This window comes from Triticum dicoccoides, chromosome 6A, assembly GCF_002162155.2.
Source record: "Triticum dicoccoides isolate Atlit2015 ecotype Zavitan chromosome 6A, WEW_v2.0, whole genome shotgun sequence".
In the NCBI taxonomy this organism is placed as follows: Eukaryota; Viridiplantae; Streptophyta; class Magnoliopsida; order Poales; family Poaceae; genus Triticum; species Triticum dicoccoides.
The window spans coordinates 371,363,549-371,385,660 of record NC_041390.1 but is presented as its reverse complement, the minus strand read 5'-3'; positions in this window follow the sequence as shown (position 1 = coordinate 371,385,660).

Here is a 22,112-nt window from a genome sequence, read left to right as displayed (position 1 = left end):
GAGGACGATAGTATGTCTATTATTCTTGGAAGACCCTTTTTGAATACTGCAGGGGCTGTTATTGATTGCACCAAAGGCAATGTCACTTTTCATGTTAATGGTAATGAGCATACGGTACACTTTCCGAGGAAACAACCCCAAGTCCACAACTCTGTTGGAAAAGGCAGTGCCTAGGAGGCGCTTAGGCACGCCTAGGCGCTAGGAAATGGCCAAATGGCTCGCCTAGGGCATAAATGGAGGTCTAGGCAGGGAAAGCAAGGAATTGCCTACCCAAGCAAGAAATCATGCCACATACTGCACATATATGCCAAGCAGGTTATATTCCAGTGGGAGTAGCCAGTAATTACCTTATTCATATGCCCTAAATTAATATCAACACCCATATAAAAGTCACAAATACACTTCGAGTAAAAACTATATTATCACCTAGGCCGCGCCTAGGGCGCCTAGGTACCACGTAGGCACTAGGCAAAGGCCAACCACCCCGCTTACGCCTACCATTTTTTCCAACCTTGGTCCACAGTATCAATTCTAGAAAACACAACTCTCTGTACCCTCTTTTTACTTTCTGTTATTTATATTAAATAAAGCAAAATAGTAATTTCTGTCTGTTTTCTGAATTATCCATGCAATAAAAAATACCCCGGAAATAAAAGTTCTCCAAATGCCCTGAAATTTAAATATGATTTTTTCTGGAATATTTGAGAATATATGGCACTAGGAACATAGCAGGGGGAGCAAGGACCTGGCCACGAGGGTCCAGGGCGCGCCCTACCCCCTGGTCGCGCCCCCCTGCCTCATGGGCCCACGGTGGCTCCCCTCCACTTATTCCAGCCACCACACACTCCTTCCTCCCAAAAAAATCACCAACCAGCTCAAACCCGAGTCCAAGCTCATTTTGCTGCCATTTTCGAACTCCTTGCTCAAAGCTCCATTCAAAAAACTGCTTTGGGGGCTTGTTCCTTGGTATCTGACTCCTCCAATGGTCCAATTAGTTTTTGTTCTAGTGCTTTATTTATTGCATAATTTTGCTGCTTAGGTGACCCTGTTCTTGAGCTTGCATGTCAAATTTATATGGTCAAAAGTAGTTTTAATGCATGATATATCCTCTAGGCACTTGTGGGAGTAGTTGCTATCATTTTTGTTGAGTTTGGTTCACTTTTATTCTGAAGTTACTAAAAATTTCAGAAATTTTCAGAAAAAGATGAAGAGATTTTTGAGGGGCTCATCGAGCCGAAGCTCGAAGGATAAACAAAGTGAAAAGAACAAGAAGCCCAACTATAATCTCCCTCGCACCGCGGAGGTCCGGCCGTGTGAATGACCTTGTGATGATTTCTTGAGAGCAGCCAGGATTTATGATGATTTCTATGAATTGGCTGAGAATGCAGGCCTCACTGCCTTCCTCGATGACCAACGCGAACAGTATCTCTTACTCACCAATATCTTTGTGCAAAACTTTCATTTCCATGCCAGGAGCTCACCACCTACGGTGGAATTTTATTTATATGATGAGCATAAGGAGATGTCACTTCGTGATTTTTGTCTAGTTTGTTTGATCCCTTTCGAGGGCAGCATAGAGGAACCACATCATGATAGTGTGGAAGGGTTTATTGATACAATTGTTGTAGGGGAAACGAGGGAAGTTTCCGATGTAAGAATTACTAGCATACATTTTCCTGTTTTACGTTACTTCGCAATATTTGCTAGTAGATGCTTAATTGGTCGCGGAAGTTGTGGCAACCTTAGTGCCCCTGATATTGTTATTTTGTGCCATGCCTTGTTCTGTGATGACACATTTAGTATGGGAACTATTGTTGCAAAGCGGTTAAATCTTAACCGTACTAAGGGCCCCGTCCTTGGAGGCATCTTCGCCTCACGCCTCGGTGCACACTTTAACATACCTATTAGGCATTATGAGAAGGAAGAGAAGTTGCTACCTCCTGTTTTTCTAGACTATAAGAGTATGGTAGTACATGATTTTATCGTTAAGAATAAGGAAAAGATGCTTAAGTATAAGCTGATATTTGATAAAAATCACCCTGAGACTATTACTTTGCCCGCTCCTCCCTTGTTTGACTTATCTGCAAGCAACTACCTTGTTCCGCTTGAGGCCATTCACGCCTACCAAGACCCCACACCAGCTACAGAGCCAGAGCCGGAACCACAATTTGATCCTCACTGGATGTCTGTTTATCAGTGGAATCCGAAAGAGATCGCCAACCAGTGGCACCAGGGGGATTCTTCTCAGTACGACCCCAACTATTACTTTGGATATCCGCCAGGCCAGCCATGGCCATAGACCAACTTAGGCCATAAGCCTAAGCTTGGGGGAGTACGTATTTCTCATCGACATTACATTCATGTTCACACACTCATGCTAGTTGTCGGTGCTCATACTTTTTCACTGTAATATCCATGCTGGTTTATTTTCCTTTTTATGCTTTCTTCTTGTGTGTTTGATAAACCTTAAGAAAAGAAAAAAACAAAAAAAATAGTTGTAGCTTTTAGTTAGTTTACTTTTCATGCTATAGTAGTAATAACTAAAAAGAAAACCCAAAAAGATTTCTCGTTCTTCTTTTGCTTGTTGGGAGCTTTCCCGTGTAAATAGTTTTATTTCTTTCTTGTTCTTTGGGGGTCGAGAGGAGAAGACGATAATGAAAATGTTGAGTGGCTCTTATATGCATTATTGTTGATCTAACAAAGAGCCTATATTAACTACTAGGGAAAACCTTATACACAGAAATTTAGCAGTAGCGCGTGGCAAAAACGAGCGCTAGTGCTAAGTAGCAGTAGCGCGCGTGCGAAAACAGCGCTACAGATACAATAGTAGCAGTAGCGCGTGCACATGAAAAAGCGCTACGACTAATATTCCCATTGCCAAAACGATAGGCTACGCATAGCAGTAGAGGTCTTGAGAGAAGCGCGCTACCGCTAGGACATAAGTAGCAGCGCGTTTCGTGCGGAGAGCGCTACTGCTAATGGAAATAAAATGAAATGAAAAACAAATGGAAAAGTAAATGAAAAAGAAAGAAATAGAAAAAGGAGAAAGGAAAAAATAAAATGTAGAGCAAAATAAATGAAAAAGCGAAAAAAGGAGAAAGGCGTAGCAGTAGCGTTTGTTCATAAGAGGCGCTATAGCTAACGTAGCTGCATCGCGTTTCCTAGACCCCCGTTGTAGAAACAGAAAAGGAAATAAGAAATATGAAGGGAATTACATAGCTATAGCAGTAGCGCGTTTTGTGAAAATCGCTATAGCTAACTTATCTATAGCGCGTTTCGTTGACTTAACCAAAAAACCGTTTCGCCCCGGCCACCACTTCTCCCCCAAATCCCTCGACCCACCCCGCCGCGTCTGTCTGATTCGCCGTCGCCCCACTTCACCGCCGTCTCCTGCCGACGTCGACGCCCCCGGAGCCACCAAAGCCGTGCATCATCGACGCCACCGGAGCCGCCCCCAACGCCACCGGAGCCGCGCGGCCACATCAACGCCACCGGATCCTTCCTCGCCACAATTGCCTCCCTCGCCGTCACCGGAGACGCCCCTGCCTCCCTTGCCACCACCGGAGCCATCCTCTGTAAGCCCCCACCCCTCCTCTCTCTCTCTCTCTAAATTAGTTAGGAAAAGAATTTAGTTAGGTTAATTTAGTTAGGAAAAGAATTTAGATAGGGCTTTGAAAGAGACGCCCCTGCCTCCCTCGCCATAGGAAAAAAATTGTATATGCTTAACTAGGGCAGTAGGGTTAGGGTTGTAGTGTTTAATTACAAATGTTAGGAAAGTAAGGTTTAACTAGATGTTAACTAGGGTGGTAGGATTTAGTTTAGAGAAAAATCAATATATAAATATAAATTTCGATTAGTGTTGCCAGTCTAGTAGGTTCTTAATTTTTAGTGAATTTTTATTAGGACAAAAATTTAGGACATAATTTGAGTTCTAGGTTCATAATTTGAGTTCTAGGGTTCATCCATCTATATTTGGTTTTTGAATTGAGTTTCAGAGAGCATGAGATTTGTGTAGATTTTCTTGAAGTGTCAAACACTAGGAGATGCAAATTTGAAGTGGTCATGATATATGAAAAATCCTCAGCTGTGTTTGCTCATTGATCATAATCGACATTGAAGTGGTTCGATTGTGCCCAAGTGGCCTTTTGTTGTTTCCAAGGAATGAAGCCGAGTGGCCTATGTTTTGTTGTTTCCAGTCGACTTTGTTATTTAGGCTTATGATATGTTGTTTCTATTTTTGCCAAGTCTGTCTCTTTCTGTTGCTCAATTATATATGTTGCATATCATCGACTCATGTGACGATGCAGGTGCATAGATCATAGATGGCGAAGAAGTGCTACGCCAGGAGTATATATACGACAAGTGGCTAGAGTGTCAGGCCCAGGTGTACCGGTTTCCGGTTTCCGAGCGACAGGCAGTAGTTAGTTTAGGTTCATGCTAATGCGAGAGAGGGATACGAACTCATATACTCAAAGTGATAGCTCTTCTCGCATATATCATTGTTTAGATGGATGACGATGTATTTGCAAGTAATCGAGACTTGTATCACTATTTTCGAGATGATGACGAGATACCACTTTGTGTTGGATGATGATTATGATGATGACATGATTTGACGAGACTAATTGTATGTATATGCTGTGATTACATTTGTATGTGTATGATATGCTAAAGATTATTGTATAAAGCCTATTCAAATACAAAACAAATATGCAGGGAAAAAACTAATAAAACTAGTAGTAGTGAGGGGGGAAATTTAGCAGTAGCGCCGCCTTACCAGTAGCACTTCTCAGTAAACAGCGCTGCAGATAATATCAGCAGCGCCCTTTTCTAAAGAGCGCTACAACTATTCATGTATAGCAGTAGCGTGGGACAACATGCGCTACTGCTATACGTTAGCTGTAGCGCCTTATTAGTAGCGCCGGTCCCCGCGCTACTGAGAGGCCCAAAACCCGCGCTGCTGCTAGGCTTTTCCCTAGTAGTGATTACCTTGTGTTCTCTCCTGAATTGAATGCTTGCAGATTCCAGCTTAGTCCAATGCACGTGCACTATTGTTATTATCCACACTATTCAGCCGTGCAAGTGAAAGGCAATAATGATGATTATATGATGAACTTATTGAGATGAGAAAAGCTGGTATGAACTCGACCTCTCTTGTTTTTGTAAATATGATTAGTTCATCGTTCCTAATTCAGCCTATTATGAATAAACATGTTTGCAATGACAATTAGAGATTATAGTTGTTTATGCCATGCTTAATTAGCTAGGAGCTTATAATGGTTTAACTTGAATGCCAACATGCTATTAAAATGGTTGTGATGTGGTATGTTAGGGTGGTATCCTCTTTTGAACGATTTGAGTGGCTTGACTTGGCACATGTTCACGCATGTAGTTGAAACAAAATCAACATAGCCTCTACGATATTTATGTTCATGGTGCATTATATCCTACTCATGCTTGCATTCGGTGTTGATTAATTTTAATGCATGTTCATGACTGTTGTCGCTCTCTAGCTGGTCGCTTCCCAGTCTTTTTATAGCCTTCACCTGTACTAAGCGGGAATACTGCTTGTGCGTCCAATCCCATAAACCCCAAAGTTATTCCATATGAGTCCACCATACCTACCTATATACGATATCTACCTGCCGTTCCAAGTAAATTTGTATGTGCCAAACTCTAAACCTTCAAATAAACATTCTGTTTTGTATGCTCAAATAGCTCATGTATCATCTAGGGCTGTCTGTATCTTCCATGCTAGGCGGGTTATTCTCAAGAGGAGTGGACTCCTCTCCTCACTCACGTGAAAGTGGCTGGTCACCGGGATGCCCAGTCCCATGCTTTATGCAAATCAAATCAAAATAATTGCAAACAAAACTCTCCTAGGACTGTTGTTAGTTGGAGGCACTCGTTGTTTTGAGCAAGCCATGGATTGATGCTTGTTGGTGGAGGGGGAGTATAAACTTTACCATTATGTTTGGGAACCGCCTATAATGTGTGTAGCATGGAAGATATCGAGATCTCTCGGTTGTTATGTTGACAATGAAAGTATACCGCTCAAAATATTAGTCATATCTATTTCAAACCCAGCTCTGCCACCTCTACAAATCCCTTCTTCCCTCTGCGAAGGGCCTATCTATTTACATTTATGTTGAGTCATCACCCTCTTATTAAAAAGCACCAACTGGAGAGCACCGCTGTCATTTGCATTCATTACTGTTAGTTTACATTGAGTATGACTTGACTGGATCTCTTTTACCATGAATTACAATGTCTAGTCAGTCCTTGATCTTTAAAGGTGCTCTGCATTTATGTTTTGCGGTCTCAGAAAGGGCTAGCGAGATACCATCCTGTTATATCATATCATGATTGTTTTGAGAAAGTGTTGTCATCCAAGATTTTTTATTATTGCTCGCTAATTGATTATGCCATTGATATGAGTAAACATGAGACCTAAATGTTATTGTGAATATGGTTAGTTCATAATCTTTGCTGAAAACCTGAATGCTGGCTTTACATATTTCCAACAACAAGAGCAAACAGAGTTTGTAAAAGTTTTCTTTATCACTTTCAGTTTATCAACTGAATTTCTTGAGGACAAGCAAAGGTTTAAGCTTGGGGGAGTTGATACGTCTCTGTCGTATCTACTTTTCCAAACACTTTTGCCCTTGTTTTGGACTCTAACTTGCATGATTTGAATGGACCTAACCCGGACTGACGCTGTTTTCAGCAGAATTGCCATGGTGTTATTTTTCTTCAGAAATAATAGTTCTCGGAATGACCTGAAAATCAACGGAGAATTATTTTGGAATATATAAAAAATATTGGAAGAACGATCGACGCCAGGGGGCCCACACCCTGTCCATGAGGGTGGGGGGCGCGCCCTACCCCCTGCCTCGTGGGCCCCCTGGAGCTCCACCGACCTCAACTCCAACTCCATATATTCGTGTTCAGGGAGAAAAAAATCAGAGAGAAATATTCATCGCGTTTTACGATACGGAGCCGCCGCCAAGCCCTAAACTCTCTCGGGAGGGCTGATCTGGAGTCCGTTCGGGGCTCCGGAGAGGGGAATCCGTCGCCATTGTCATCATCAACCTTCCACCATCACCAATTTCATGATGCTCACCACCGTGCATGAGTAATTCCATCATAGGCTTGCTGGACAGTGATGGGTTGGATGCGATTTATCATGTAATCGAGTTAGTTTTGTTAGGGTTTGATCCCTAGTATCCACTATGTTCTAAGATTGATGTTGCTATGCCTCTGCTATGCTTAATGCTTGTTAGTAGGGCCCGAGTGCCATGATTTCAAATCTGAACCTATTATGTTTTCATCAATATATGAGAGTTCTTGATCCTATCTTTCAAGTCTATAGTCACCTACTATGTGTTATGATCCGGCAACCCCAAAGTGATAATAATCGAGACCACTCTCGATGACGACCGTAGTTTGAGGAGTTCAGGTATTCACTATGTGTTAATGCTTTGGTCGGTACTCTGTTAAAAAGAGGCCTTAATATCCCTTACTTTCCGCTAGGACCCCGCTGCCACGGGAGGGTAGGACAAAAGATGTCATGCAAGTTCTTTCCATAAGCATGTATGACTATATTCGGAATACATGCCTACATTACATTGATGAACTGGAGCTAGTTCTGTGTCACCCTAGGTTATGACTGTTACATGATCGATCGCATCCGGCATAATTCTCCATCACCGATCTAATGCCTACGAGCTTTCCATATATTGTTCTTCGCTTATTTATTTTTCCGTCGCTATTGTTACAATCACTACAAAACACCAAAAATATTACTTTTGCTATCGTTACCACTACTATCATATTACTTTGCTAGTAAATACCGTGCTGCAGATATTAAGTTTCCAGGTGTGGTTGAATTGACAACTCAGCTGCTAATACTTGAGACTATTCTTTGGCTCCCCTTGTGTCGAATCAATAAATTTGGGTTGAATACTCTACCCTCGAAAACTGTTGCGATCCCCTATACTTGTGGGTTATCATATACCATAAATCCTTTATTGTATAGTGTAGGTTTATTCTTAGTTACTATGCCGTAATTTCGTTATTGTATATAGTAGGTTTGTTCTTAATTCCTACTAGTTACTGCCATCATTCGCTATCTGAAAAAAAATCAGATGTAGTCGACCGGGCCGAAACATTCGCCTCTAACAGGCCTGGTGTTTAGCGGGCCACAATTGGGCCGTCATGCATCTTTCATGGGCCCGAATCATTGGGGCCTTCACACTTTGCACAAGTCCCACAACTTACACCGGCCTATATTTTAGTTGGGCCTTTTATGGACGCAGCGCTTAGTTTGGCCCAGGTAGTGTTGGGCCATTAACAGGCTGAATATTGTACTGGCATGTTATGGCCCAGATTAAACCATGGGCCTTTAGCAGGACGAAATGCATATTGGGCCTCAACTTTCACTAGTCGTTGATGGGCCTTCAGCAGGATGAAATGCATATTAAACCATGGGCAGTTACAAGGCCGAAACATATCTCGGGCGTTAGTTGGCCCACTGATATCATGGGCCTTTAAGAGGCCGAAAGCTTAGTATAGACATCAATGGGCCGAATTATGTGACAGGCCTTTAACAGGCCCAAAGTCACGTTGGGCTTAACTGTTGCCACCTTTATCACGGGCCGTTAGTGGGCTCGATGTCCTGTCGAACCATATATGGCCCATGGGCAGCACGGGCCATTCCCCAGGCCAAAAGTCACACCAGGCTGAAATGGGCCCATGTCTACATCGGGCCTCTAACAGGCCGAAAGTCACTGGGCTGTAATTGGGCCCAAATATTCGACGAACAATTAACGGGCCAGATCTAGCTTCGGGCCGTGAATGGGACCAAATATTCGGCGAACAATTAATGGGCTAGATCTGGCTTCGGGCCGTAAATGGGCCTTTATTAAGTAGGCCGTTATTGGGCTGGCCCACTAGTACCTGAGTAAGTACTACGGGCCTTTGACTGGGCCAGCCTTTTAACCTATATGGGCCTCTGTTGGGCCGTGCCATGTGTCGATGTATCATAGGCTTTGGGTCCAATGAGTGGATGACATCTGTCCCAACGGTGAGCCGACACATGTTTCCTCCAGCCAATGATGATTTTACACGTGGAAAATCCCCATTGGTTGGGGCTGTTAACGGGTTATCGGATCCAAAACTGGACCCGATAGCTTAACGGTGTTCCATTACGGTGGATGCCACGTGTCAGTCACCCTTGACGAAAGCACTTCTGTGATGCGCGATTTATCGTCATGGAAGTGGACACTTCCGTGATGATAATTTTCGTAATGTCATGGAACACTTCTACGACAGCACAGGTATGACTATCTTGATTCTGTTATAAATTTGTCATGGATGTACATGCATGACAGAAAACGTGACCTACTGTGACAAACATGTATCATCATGGAAGTGTATTTTTTTTGTAGTGACATCGACCAGTATGTACTTACATGTTCGCGACCAGAATGACAATGCTACGTACGCATCGACCAAGTGGGTCCCTATTGTCAGGCACTTCCTTGCGTGCGAAGATGTAGCCGGTGGGTCCTAGCAGTCAGGGGTTGAATCATTTTTTGCCCATAATATGGACGCAGTTCCTTGCGTGCGAAGATGTAGCTGGTGGGTCCCAGCAGTTAGGGGGGAAACGTCTTTTTCACGAAATACGGTGGCCCTCTTGTTGGGGATATAACTACTGGGTATAAACCACCCAGGAGGGGCCGAGTTATACCTGTAATGAGTTATTCATATTGAAGGCCATGAAGACAAAGAGTATGGCGCTTTAATATAAGAGATCTAAAAGCCCAGGGCCCAAAGGCAGATTAGGGCCCGTAGACATAAACCACCATAAGGTGTGTAACTTGTGTTGTAAGATAGGAAAGAGTAGAGACTGAGCCGGACACGTTTATGAGCCGGCCGGGGTTCTGTAAACTGCCGGGCGTCAACTTGTGTATATAAAGGGACGACCCGACGGTGGCTCAAGGATAAGAAACAACAACTCGAGAGCCAGGCAAAGCGGATTCACTCCCTGGTCATCGAAACCCTAGCAATCCCATCATAACTGGAGGAAGCTTTACCTTCACCGCAAGGGGCCGAACTAGTATAATTCATTGTGTCCTTTGTCTGCGTTAACCCCTTTAAGCTAACTACGTTGCAATGGCTCCACGACTAAGTCCTCACAGTAGGACATCTGCCGTGACAATCCCATGACAGTTGGCACCCACTGTGGGGCTATCGCACGATGGTTTCAAGTTCTTAGAGGGCAGCTTCGAAGGGCTAAAGGGATACATTGTGGGCCGAATGACCAAGAGTCGTCGCGGCAAGCTCTACATCGACGACACATGCTGGGGCCCCGAGGCCGGTTCAATTGAGTATAGATATCGGGTCCCCTTCGGCGGTATTCGCGTCTTCATTGGCAAGATCGGCAAACCGGGACCTGAGCCGGACATCTGCATCGACATCATCGAAACGGCTCAACATGCGAGATCCGCCCGGGTTCAGCCTGCCATGAAGCATGCCTTCGTGGGAGTCATCCACGGAGTTGAATCTGAGGATAGATCGGTATATGGTGGTGAAACCCTCGTTTACTCTGATGACGAGTCATCTACCGGAGAGACTGAGTCATTGTACCAACTGCAAGATGGCCGGTTTGGGGGCTGTTCCGATGGCGACAGTATTCCGGACCCCCTTGATCCGCCGAGCCGAGTTGCGATCTTCATGGCCGGTACGCAGTCAGCGTAGCATTCTTCAACCGCAGCAGCAATAATCGCCGGCTCAGCAGCAGCGACAGCAGCTGGGGAAAGAGGCCCTGCTCCACCGCCGGTTCAGGTTTTGTTTGATTTGTTCGACTCTTTGGCAACACTGCTGGCGGCTGAAGTTAACACGGTGAATCAGGATCAGCATAACGCAGAAGTGATACGTCTCCAACGTATCTATAATTTTTGATTGCTCCATGCTATATTATCTACTATTTTGCACAATATTGGGCTTTATTATCCACTTTTATATTATTTTTGGGACTAACCTATTAACCGGAGGCCCAACCCAGAATTGTTGTTTTTTTGCCTATTTCAGTGTTTCGAAGAAAAAGAATATCAAACGGAGTCGAAACGGAATGAAACCAACTGGAGAAGTAATTTTTGGCAGGAAAGCTACCGGAAAAACATGGAGTGCACGTCAGGAAAGGAACGAGGGAGCCATGAGGCAGGGGGCGCGGCCACCCCCCTAGGGTGTGCCCTCCACCCTCGTGGGCCCTTCGTGGCTCCCCTGAATTATCTCTTTCACCCATATATACCCACGTACCCTAAAACTATTGGGGAACACAGTAGATCGGGAGTTCCACCGCCAGAAGCCTCCGTAGCCACCGAAAGCCAATCTAGACCCGTTCCGGCACCCTGCCAGAGGGGGAATCCCTCTCCGGTGGCCATCTTCATCATCCCGGTGCTCACCATGACGAGGATGGAGTAGTTCTCCCTCGGGGCTGAGGGTATGTACCAGTAGCTATGTGTTTGATCTCTCTCTCTCTCTCTCTCTCGTGTTCTTGAGGTGATACGATCTTGATGTACCGCGAGCTTTGCTATTATATTTGGATCCTATGATGTTTCATCCCCCCTCTACTCTCTTGTAATGGATTGAGTGTCCCCTTTGAAGTTGTCTTATCAGATTGAGTCATTAAAGATGTATGTCTTGCCATGCGTATCTGTGGTGACAATGGGATATCACGTGATTCACTTGATGTATGTTTTGGTGATCAACTTGCGGGTTCCGCCCATGAACCTATGCATAGGGGTTGGCCCACGTTTTCGTCGTGATTCTCCGGTAGGAACTTTGGGGCACTCTTTGAGGTTCTATGTGTTGCTTGAGTAGATGAATCTGAGATTGTGTGATGTATATCGTATAATCATACCCACGGATACTTGAGGTGACATTGGAGTATCTAGGTGACATTAGGGTTTTGGTTGATTTGTGTCTTAAGGTGTTATTCTAGTATGAACTGTAGGGATGTTTGTGACACCTATAGGAATAGCCCAACAGATTGATTGGAAAGAATAACTTTGAGGTGGTTTCGTACCCTACCATAATATCTTCGTTCGTTCTCCGCTATTAGTGACTTTGGAGTGACTCTTTGTTGCATGTTGAGGGATAGTTTCATGATCCAATTATGTTATTATTGTTGAGAGAACTTGCACTAGTGAAAGTATGAACCCTAGGCCTTTTTTCAATGCATTGCAATACCATTTATGTTCCCTTTTATCATTAGTTACCTTGCTGTTTTTATATTTTCAGATTACAAAAACCATTATCTACTATACATATTACACTTGTATCACCATCTCTTCGCCGAACTAGTGCACCTATACAATTTACCATTGTATTGGGTGTGTTGGGGACATAAGAGACTCTTTGTTATTTGGTTGCAGGGTTGCTTGAGAGAGACCATCTTCATCCTACGCCTCCTACAGATTGATAAACCTTAGGTCATCCACTTGAGGGAAATTTGCTACTGTCCTACAAACCTCTGCACTTGGAGGCCCAACAACGTCTACAAGAAGAAGGTTGTGTGGTAGACATCATGCTCTTTTCCGGCGCCGTTGCCGGGGAGGTGAGTTCTTGAAGGTATATCTTTAGATCTTGCAATCGAGACTTTTAGTTTCTTGTTTTAGAACTAGTTTAGTTTATAAAAGAAAACAAAAAAATGGAATTGAGTCTACCTCATACGCTTCATCTTTTTAATATCTTTCGTGAGTATGATGGAAAGGAAAGTGCTAGAGGAAGAAGTCTATAAAATGTTTGGCACTAAATCTTTGAATGTTGAGCATGATTGTAATTTTGTTAGTACGAATTCTTTGAATATCCATGATACTAATGATGATTGCACTAGGTATGATGAAAATGTCTCCTATAAACATGTCAATTTTTGTGGAGTGCATTGGGTTTGCAAGTATACACCAAATAGGGAAGATAGATATTGCAAGAGGCATAAGTATTTAGAAACTAAATTGTTGCAAGAAAGTCTTGATGATTGTGCTGAAAAATTCAGTATTTTTCGCACCCCTTGTGAACTTTGCAATGAACATGGTCATTTAAATCTCCAATGCAAATTGTTTCATGACCGAATCGTATCCAAAAATTGTGATAATTTGATTACCCTTGAGCATCATAAAGAGCTTAGTCTTCTTTTGGGGTATGAGGAAATGAAAGTATAACTGAGGGTATTCCAAAGTTTAATCTTGATAGATTTCTTGATTTTGATCTAGAGAAAATTTATATGGATTGTGCGGTGAATTGTATTGAAAATCCTTATATTGCCAATTACATAAAGAAAAGAAAACAAATAGAAGATGAAGATAATCCTAATGAAAGGGAAGAGAATTCCCAATACCCTCCTATTATTTCTTATGATGAATCAGGTAACGAGGAGGAGCCTCCTATTCAACCAATCTCATTAATAAGGAGCTCCAAAAAGAGGATTGAACCCACACATGGTGTGGTGAAGAAGAAGAAAAGAAAAAGGAAGAGAGGTAGAAAGATATCTCTCCCAAATAATGCTGCTCCTATTACTATTGTGCCTCATGAAAATATAATTGTGGAAGATAATTTTACTTCTTATGATCTTGAAAATCTTTTTGGCACTTTCTTGGAAGAATATGATAATTGCTATACTATTGGTGCTATCCATACTATTGATGATGAGAGTGATTATGCTTATGATACGAAAAGGTCCAAGCTTGGGGATGCTATGTTTGATGAGGATGACATATTTGAGAATATATTTTCTGAAATTAATGTTTTTCCCAAACTTGGGGATGCTACGTTTAATGAAGATGATATTTTTAGTCTCCCAAGGTTTGATATGCAAATTTATAATGATGATAGCATGCCTCCTACTTATGATGATTATTGTGATGATACTTATGCTACAAAGAGTAGTGATTATATTTATAAAACTTGTCATGATTATCATTACCCCTTTTCTGAACATTACTCTTTTAATGTGGAAACAATTTATAGTATTCAAGTCTCTTATGATACTGCCACTATACCGAATGAGAAGAATTTTGCTTATGTGGAGAGTAATAAAATTTCTATGCTTGTAGATCATGAAAAGAATGCTTTAGGTGCTGGTTATATTGTTGAATTCATTCATGATGCTACTGAAAATTATTATGAGGGAGGAACATATGCTTGTAGGAATTGCAATAATATCAAGTTTCCTCTCTATGTGCTTAAAGTTTTGAAGTTATGCTTGTTTTGCCTTCCTATGCTAGTTGATTATTGTTCCCATAAATTGTTTGCTCACAAAATCCCTATGCATAGGAAGTGGGTTAGACTTAAATGTGCTAGTCATATTCTTCAAGATGCTCTCGTTATGTTTCAATTCTTATCCTTTATATGAGCATCGTTGAAATCATCATGCCTAGCTAGGGGCGTTAAACGATAGCGCTTGTTGGGAGGCAACCCAATTTTATTTTTGTCCCTTACTTTTTGCTCCTGTTTAGTAATAAATAATTTATCTATACTCTGTTATTTTTGTGTTTTTTGTGTTTAATTAGTGTTTGTGCCAAGTAGAACTGTTGGGAAGACTTGGGGAAAGTCTTTGCGATCATGCTGTAAAAAAAAGAAACTTTAGCACTCACGAGAATTGCTGCCATTTTTATTTGGAGAGTTATATGTAGTTAATTATTTTTGCAGATGATTAATAGATAAATTCCTCACGTCCAGAAATTTATTTTACAATTTTTGGGGTTCCATAAGTTTGCGTTAGTTACAGATTACTACAGACTGTTCTGTTTTTGACAGATTCTGTTTTTTCATGTGTTGTTTGCTTATTTTGATAAATCTCTGGCTAGTAAAATAGTTTATAAACCATAGAGAAGTTGGAATACAGTAGGTTTAACACCAATATAAATAAAGAATACGTTCATTACAATACCTTGAAATGGTGTTTTGTTTTCTTTCGCTAACGGAGCTTACGAGTTTTCTGTTAAGTTTTGTGTTGTGAAGTTTTCAAGTTTTGGGTAAAGATTCGATGGACTATGGAATAAGGAGTGGCAAGAGCCTAATCTTGGGGATGCCCAATGCACCTCAAGGTAATACTCAAGGACAACCAAGAGCCTAAGCTTGGGGATTCCCCGGAAGGCATCCCCTCTTTCGTCTTCGTTAATCGGTAACTTTACTTGGAGCTATATTTTTATTCACCACATGATATGTGTTTTGCTTGGAGCATCATTTTATTTTATTTAGTTTTGATTGCTATTTGAATAAAATACCAAGATCTGAAACTAGTAAATGTTAGAGAGTCTTCACATAGTTGCATAATTATTCGACTACTCATTGATCTTCACTTATATCTTTCGGAGTAGTTTGTCATTTGCTCTAGTGCTTCACTTATATCTTTTAGAGCACGATGGTGGTTTTATTTTGTAGAAATTAATGAACTCTCATGCTTCACTTATATCATTTTGAGAGTCTTAAATATCATGGTAATTTGTTTAAAAAATCCTAATATGCTAGGCATCCAAGAATAGTAAAAACTTTCATATAGAGTATTGATTACTAAGAGAAGTTTGATGCTTGATGATTGTTTTTAGATATGGAGGTAATAATATCAAAGTCGTGCTAGTTGAGTAGTTGTGAATTTGAGAAATGCTTGTGTTTAAGTTTGCAAGCCCCGTAGCATGCACGTATGGTAAACGTTGTGCAACAAATTTGAAACACGAGGTGTTATTTGATTGTCCTCCTTATGAGTGGCGGTCGGGGACTAGCGATGGTCTTTTCCTACCAATCTATACCCCTAGGAGCATGCGCGTAGTGCTTGATTTTTGATGACATGTAGATTTTTGCAATAAGTATGTGAGTTCTTTATGACTAATGTTGAGTCCATGGATTATACGCACTCTCCCCTTCCATCATTGCTAGCCTCTTCGGTACCGTGCATTGCCCTTTCTCACCTTGAGAGTTGGTGCAAACTTCGCCAGTGCATCCAAACCCCGTGATATGATACGCTCTTTCACACATAAACCTCCTTATATCTTCCTCAAAACAGCCACCATACCTACCTATTATTACATTTCCATAGCCATTCCGAGATATATTGCCATGCAACTTTCCACCGTTCCGTTTATCATGACACATTCATCATAGTCATATTGCTTAGCATGATCATGTAGTTAACATAGTATTTGTGGCAAAGCCACCATTCATAATTCTTTCATACATGTCACTCTTGATTCATTTCATATCCCGGTACACCGCCGGAGGCATTCATATAGAGTCATCTTTTGTTCTAGCATCGAGTTGTAATCATTGAGTTGTAAATAAATAGAAGTGTGATGATCATCATTTTCTAGAGCATTGTCCCAAGTGAGGAATAAAAAAAGAAAAAAAGAGAAAGGCCATAAAAAAAGAGAGAAGTCCCAAAAAAAGAGAAAGGCCATAAAAAAGAGAATGCCCAAAAAAATGAGAGAAAAAGAGAGAAGGGACAATGCTACTATCCTTTTACCACACTTGTGCTTCAAAGAAGCACCGTGATCTTCATGATAGAGAGTCTCCTATTGTCGGTGTCAAAACCGTCGGATCTCGGGTAGGGGGTCCCGAACTGTGCGTCTAGGCCGGATGGTAACAGGAGACAGGGGACACTTTGTTTTACCCAGGTTCGGGCCCTCTCGATGGAGGTACAACCCTACACCTGCTTGATTAATATTGAAGATATGGGTAGTACAAGAGTAGATCTACCACGAGATCAAGGAGGCTAAACCCTAGAAGCTAGCCTATGGTATGATTGTGTATGGAGTTGATCCTCTACGGAGTACAACCCTCCAGTTTATATAGACACTGGATAGGGTTAGGGTTACATAGAGTCGGTTACAATGGTAGGAGATCTTGAATATCGCATCGCCAAGCTTGCCTTCCACGCCAAGGAAAGTCCCATCCAGACACGGGACGAAGTCTTCAATCTTATATCTTCATAGTCCAGGAGTCCGGTTGAAGGTATAGTCCGGCTACCCGAACACCCCCTAATCCAGGACTCCCTCAATAGCCCCCGAACCAGGCTTCAATGACGACGAGTACGGCACGCAAATTGTTCGGCATTGCAAGGCGGGTTCTTCTCCAAATCTTGTGTACCTGTAGGAATAATGTCCTATTCTTGTAATGTAGTGCTCCTCGGCTTCCATGCCCAATAATGGCCGTCTTCTACGTGTAAAGCAGATGCGAAAAGCCGGGGCGTTTTTACATTCACACCCCTGGCCGTATAAACGAGCCGCCTATTTAACGGGATGGGGATTTAGATCCAAACCACATCTCATCCTTTCCGCGAGTGATCATTAGAGCGCTTCCAGCAAAGGTCTATTCCAGCATGAGCAGCTGTGTAGCTCCTCCCCTCGCCCCTCCGGTCCCAAACCCGGGGACTGGGAGAGCTGTACCATCCCGCATAGCAAGTTAGCGTCACTTCAAGCCCAGGGATTCCTTCCCCAGGCATGCATGGTCCCGGTCCGAGCTGGTCTTGCCACCTATAATGGCGGAAAACAAGCGGAGACCACCCCCAATCCTTCTAGGGGAGAGCGGGTGTGCCTCGTCTTCTATCTATTAAGGGGACTGGGATTTCCAATTCACCCATTTCTCCGCGGGCTTCTGGAGTTTTACGGCCTCCAACTGCACAATCTCACGCCCGCCTCCGTGTTGCATATTGCGGGTTTCGTCGCCCTTTGCGAGCTATTTTTAGGCGTTGAGGCTCATTTCGCACTGTGGAAGAGGTTATTCTGCCTGGTGCCCCGTTCTCAAAAGGGGTCCATATACCAAGTGGGCGGAGCCAAAGTATGGCGCATCGCCGGGACTGGATACCTATCCGGAACCCCAAAGGAAGCGTCCAAGGACTGGCCTTCGGAATGGTTTTACATAGATGACGTCCCGCTACCGGACCCTATCCGGGTCGGTCTCCCTGAGTTCAACAATGCTCCAATGAAGAAACGCTTGAGCTGGCGTGCGCGGAGCTCTCACAGAGAAAGTGACAGAGACGTCCTTTACCTGATGGGACGGATAAGACTGTTGGCTCATTCCGGACTAACCATGATTGGAGTCATGGCCGCATGCATTATGCGGGGGGTGCAGCCGCTTCAATACAGAGGCCACCCAATGTGGGAATTCAACGGGGAGGATGACACCACCCGTTATGGTCGTAAAGGGCCGGCCTCGGCTGCCGCTCTAGAAAAGATCTTATCCTCTTTGTACAAGGGAGAAAAGGAGGAATTCCTCCGCGTCAATCCGCGGGCCGGATTCAGTATGAACGATCCTCCAAGTTGGGTAAGTGAACAATTGCGCTTGCCCGTTTGTTTTACACTCCCGTGGTTAGATAGGTAGTCTAACGACTTCAATGCAGGAACTGCGACAGGAGGTAAAAAATATCAGCAGCCGCCCTCCATAGCCCGAGGACCCAGAACGGTCCCTCGATCCGGACTCCGAAGAGGATCCGGACATATCGGTGGAGCTTATCGACGGGGTGTTCTATCAGCTAAGCAAGGACAATACCTTGGTAGTCATCACGGCTGATTACCCACGGTTAATCCCGGCCTCCCAGGTGACGGAAACCGGAGTCTCATTCGCTTGAGAGGGATTACACTCTCATGTATTTCGGTGTTTCTGACGGCAACCGCGTTTTGCAGGGGAGATTTTCATGGCAGGAGGCCGAACCTGCAGCGGCTAGCCAACGAGGGGCCGTAGAGCCCCGTAGGGCAAAAAGGAATGAAGTCCGGACTGAAATGCCAGCGCAAAGGTATAGTGTACCCTCTACTTCCCTGGAGTTATTCTGTCAGGGTCATATTAACATTCGTGCTATCTTCAGGACGAAGAGACCTCACCGGACTACATCCGGAGAGGTTGCCAATCACGCCTCCACCAGCCAGGCTCCAACGTCTGGCCATGAAGCGGAGGCGAGTACAAGGCGCGCACCGGACGCTCCTCCGACAGAGGATGCGGACAGGCTGTCCGCCATGAATTCAGAAGTGGAGAGTGCCATGAACCTCAGGCGTCACCGGACAACTCTACGCGACGGTTGTTTCTCCCAAGAGGCTTTAGATGCCTTTAATTCAGGAGATGCGTACCTCCGTGCCGCTCAAAATGGTTTGGCCAGAGCTACGGAGCAGTATGTGAAAGACATACGGGTAAGAAAATTTTGGTTAAATATATACATATGCCAGTAGCCCCCGAGACTTGAAACAGTTAGAGCAACTGATTTAAGGATCATTTAATATGCAGGTTCTTGCAGAGAAGAATACTGTACTGTCCCAGGAGCTGGAGAAGTGCAAGGCCCAACTAGAGGCCGCACTAGCCGCAGCAGGGGAGCCTCGAGAGACCCCATCAGGTAAAATACACTTTGAAAGATTAGTATTGTGCGGTGCGGGTGCAAATCTGAGAAGTTCAATTGTAGATGGCGCCGGACTCGATCCGGACAAGCAACAACTCTTACGCTAGCTAAAGGCTGGTGAGAGTATGTTGACAAGGGTGAGGCGAGAGAAGAATGATCTTCAGGATGCCAACACCAAGCTGGATGTCGAACTTAAAGATGTTCGTGGCCAGCTGTCGGTCTCCACAAAGGAGAATCAGCGGCTTCGACGCGGCATTCTTAGTAAGTGCTTGAACGAACTTTTTTAAAAAAAAAGTTCGGTGAGGAAGTCGATTAACAGAGTAATGTCTATAGGTATGCTCACAGGTCGTCCTGCAGAGGAGATGCCCGGTTCTATGGGTGACCTTCTTCCCGAACTCATGCAACTACACGAGCGAATTCGGCAAGCGATGCAAGGTGTTGCCCAAGCCTTATGGCCTGCCCACTCCATGCCCGAGAGCCTTGGAGAGCTTGCGGAGAAGCTGAAGGGAGCTCGGCGGCGCTTCCGGTTGTGGAAGATATCAGCCTGCCGACAAGGCGCTCGGGAAGCCTAGGCCATGGTGAAGACCCGTTTTACGAAGTCTGACCCGAACCACATAGCCGAGGTCGGACCAGTGGGGCCTGACGGGAAGGAGATCCCTGTGAGCTTAGTGTACGGACAAGTAGAGTTGGCCGCAAAGTATTCCTAGTAGGACTGTAAATTAGACAGCCTGTTAGATGGTATAGAAGAGGAATACAATCAGTCATAATGACTATGTAATTTTGAATTGACATGTGTAATGCCTTCTAGCCGGATTGTAGATCGTTTGTCGTTGCCGACCTTTTCGCTTCAACCTCAAGACCTGACGGTCTGGAGTGTGTCTGAATACCATAGCGGTTATATAAGAACCGTGGTATGCATGGAGACCAGGCGTAGGGGTCATTAGTGCTTTATCAGACAAGTGCCCAACTAGTTATGTTATATTACATGGTTAGTAAGAAACATCTTCCAGAGAGAATAGTTCTGTTAGGGGTTCCTTTCGCTGGGAGGCATGCCCTAAAGTGCATGTCCGGACTGCGTAAAAAGACGCAGAAAAAGCATCTGGGGGCGTATAAAATGGGTAAAAAGATCATCTTTTATCTCACCGACCGAATATTCCCTTAAGAACGCTAGCTTTCGGCTTCACCCAGTCTGAGGTACACATCCGGCTGACCCGGCAGTAACAATCGCAGAGGTGCTCCCTTTACCACCTAGCAGAACAATCGGGAACGTAGGGGTAAGCACAGGAGCCAGGCAACCTAGCTTGGCCAAAACTTAAGTCATATCAATGCATATAATGGTGAAGAAAAAGGTACATGCGGAAGTTTGACGCATGTGTTGGGCATGAAGCCCATATAAATAAGCTTCTGTTAAAGAAGCCCCCAGGTTCAATGAGCGCGAGTGGCGCATCACTTAGACGAGCCTTTAAGGGAAATAAAAGAAAAGAGGGGAAGGAGAGAAATGTAAGACAGAAATATGCAAAAAATGGACAGAGGAAGGAGACGAACACAGAGTCCGGCGCTAGGCGTAGAATCTTCGGAGACGGGTGGCGTTCCATGGGTTCGGCTCGAGTCGGTTATCCGACGCATCTCGCAGGTGGTACGCCCCGCCAGTCAGGACTTGGTCGATTATGAATGGACCTTCCCACTTGGGCTTGAGTTTGTCCTTTTCTTGTCCGGCAGGCGTAGAACTAGTTCACCGACATTGTAATTTTTGGCCCGTACTTCTCTGCTTTGATATCTTCGAGCCTGCTGTTGATAGAATGCGGAACGGGCTTTTGCCACGTCACGCTCCTCCTCCAAAGTGTCCAAACTGTCCTGCCGATCGAGCTCGGCTTCTCTTTCTTCGTACATGCGCACTCGAGGTGAGTCATGAATTATGTCACAGGGCAGAACTGCCTCTGCGCCGTACACCATGAAGAATGGTGTGTATCCGGTGGTGCGATTCGGCGTGGTCCGCAGCCCCCAGAGTACGGAGTCGAGCTCCTCTACCCAGTGCGTATTAGATTCCTTAAGGGACCGCACTAGTCTCGGTTTAATGCCGCTCATGATGAGACCATTTGCATGTTTGACCTGGCCGTTGGTTTGTGGGTGATAGACGGAAGCATAATCGAGCTTGATGCCCATGTTTTTGCACCAGAGTTTTACCTCGTCGGCGGTAAAGTTTGTACCGTTATCGGTTATGATGCTGTGGGGGACGCCATAACAGTGTACAACCCCGGATATGAAGTCTATCACAGGTCCGGATTCGGCCGTTTTAACAGGCTTGGCTTCTATCCATTTGGTGAATTTGTCCACCATGACCAGTAAATATTTCTTTCTATTGGTCCCGCCTTTAAGGGGTCCGACCATGTCAAGCCCCCAGACCGCAAAAGGCCAGGTGATTGGTATAGTTTGGAGTGCGGTGGGTGGCATATGGCTTTGGTTGGCAAAAAGTTGGCAACCAGCGCATCGTTGGACTAAGTCCTGAGCGTCTGCCCGGGCCGTCGGCCAATAAAAGCCTGTACGGAAAGCCTTGCTAACAAGGGACCGAGCAGCGGTGTGGTGACCACCGAGTCCGGCATGAATTTCAGCCAGAAGGTTCCGCCCTTCCTCTTCGGAGATGCACCTTTAAAGAACTCCGGTAGTGCTTTTCTTATAAAGCTCTCCCTCATGGACTCTGTAGGCTTTAGATCGCCGCACTATGCAGCGGGCC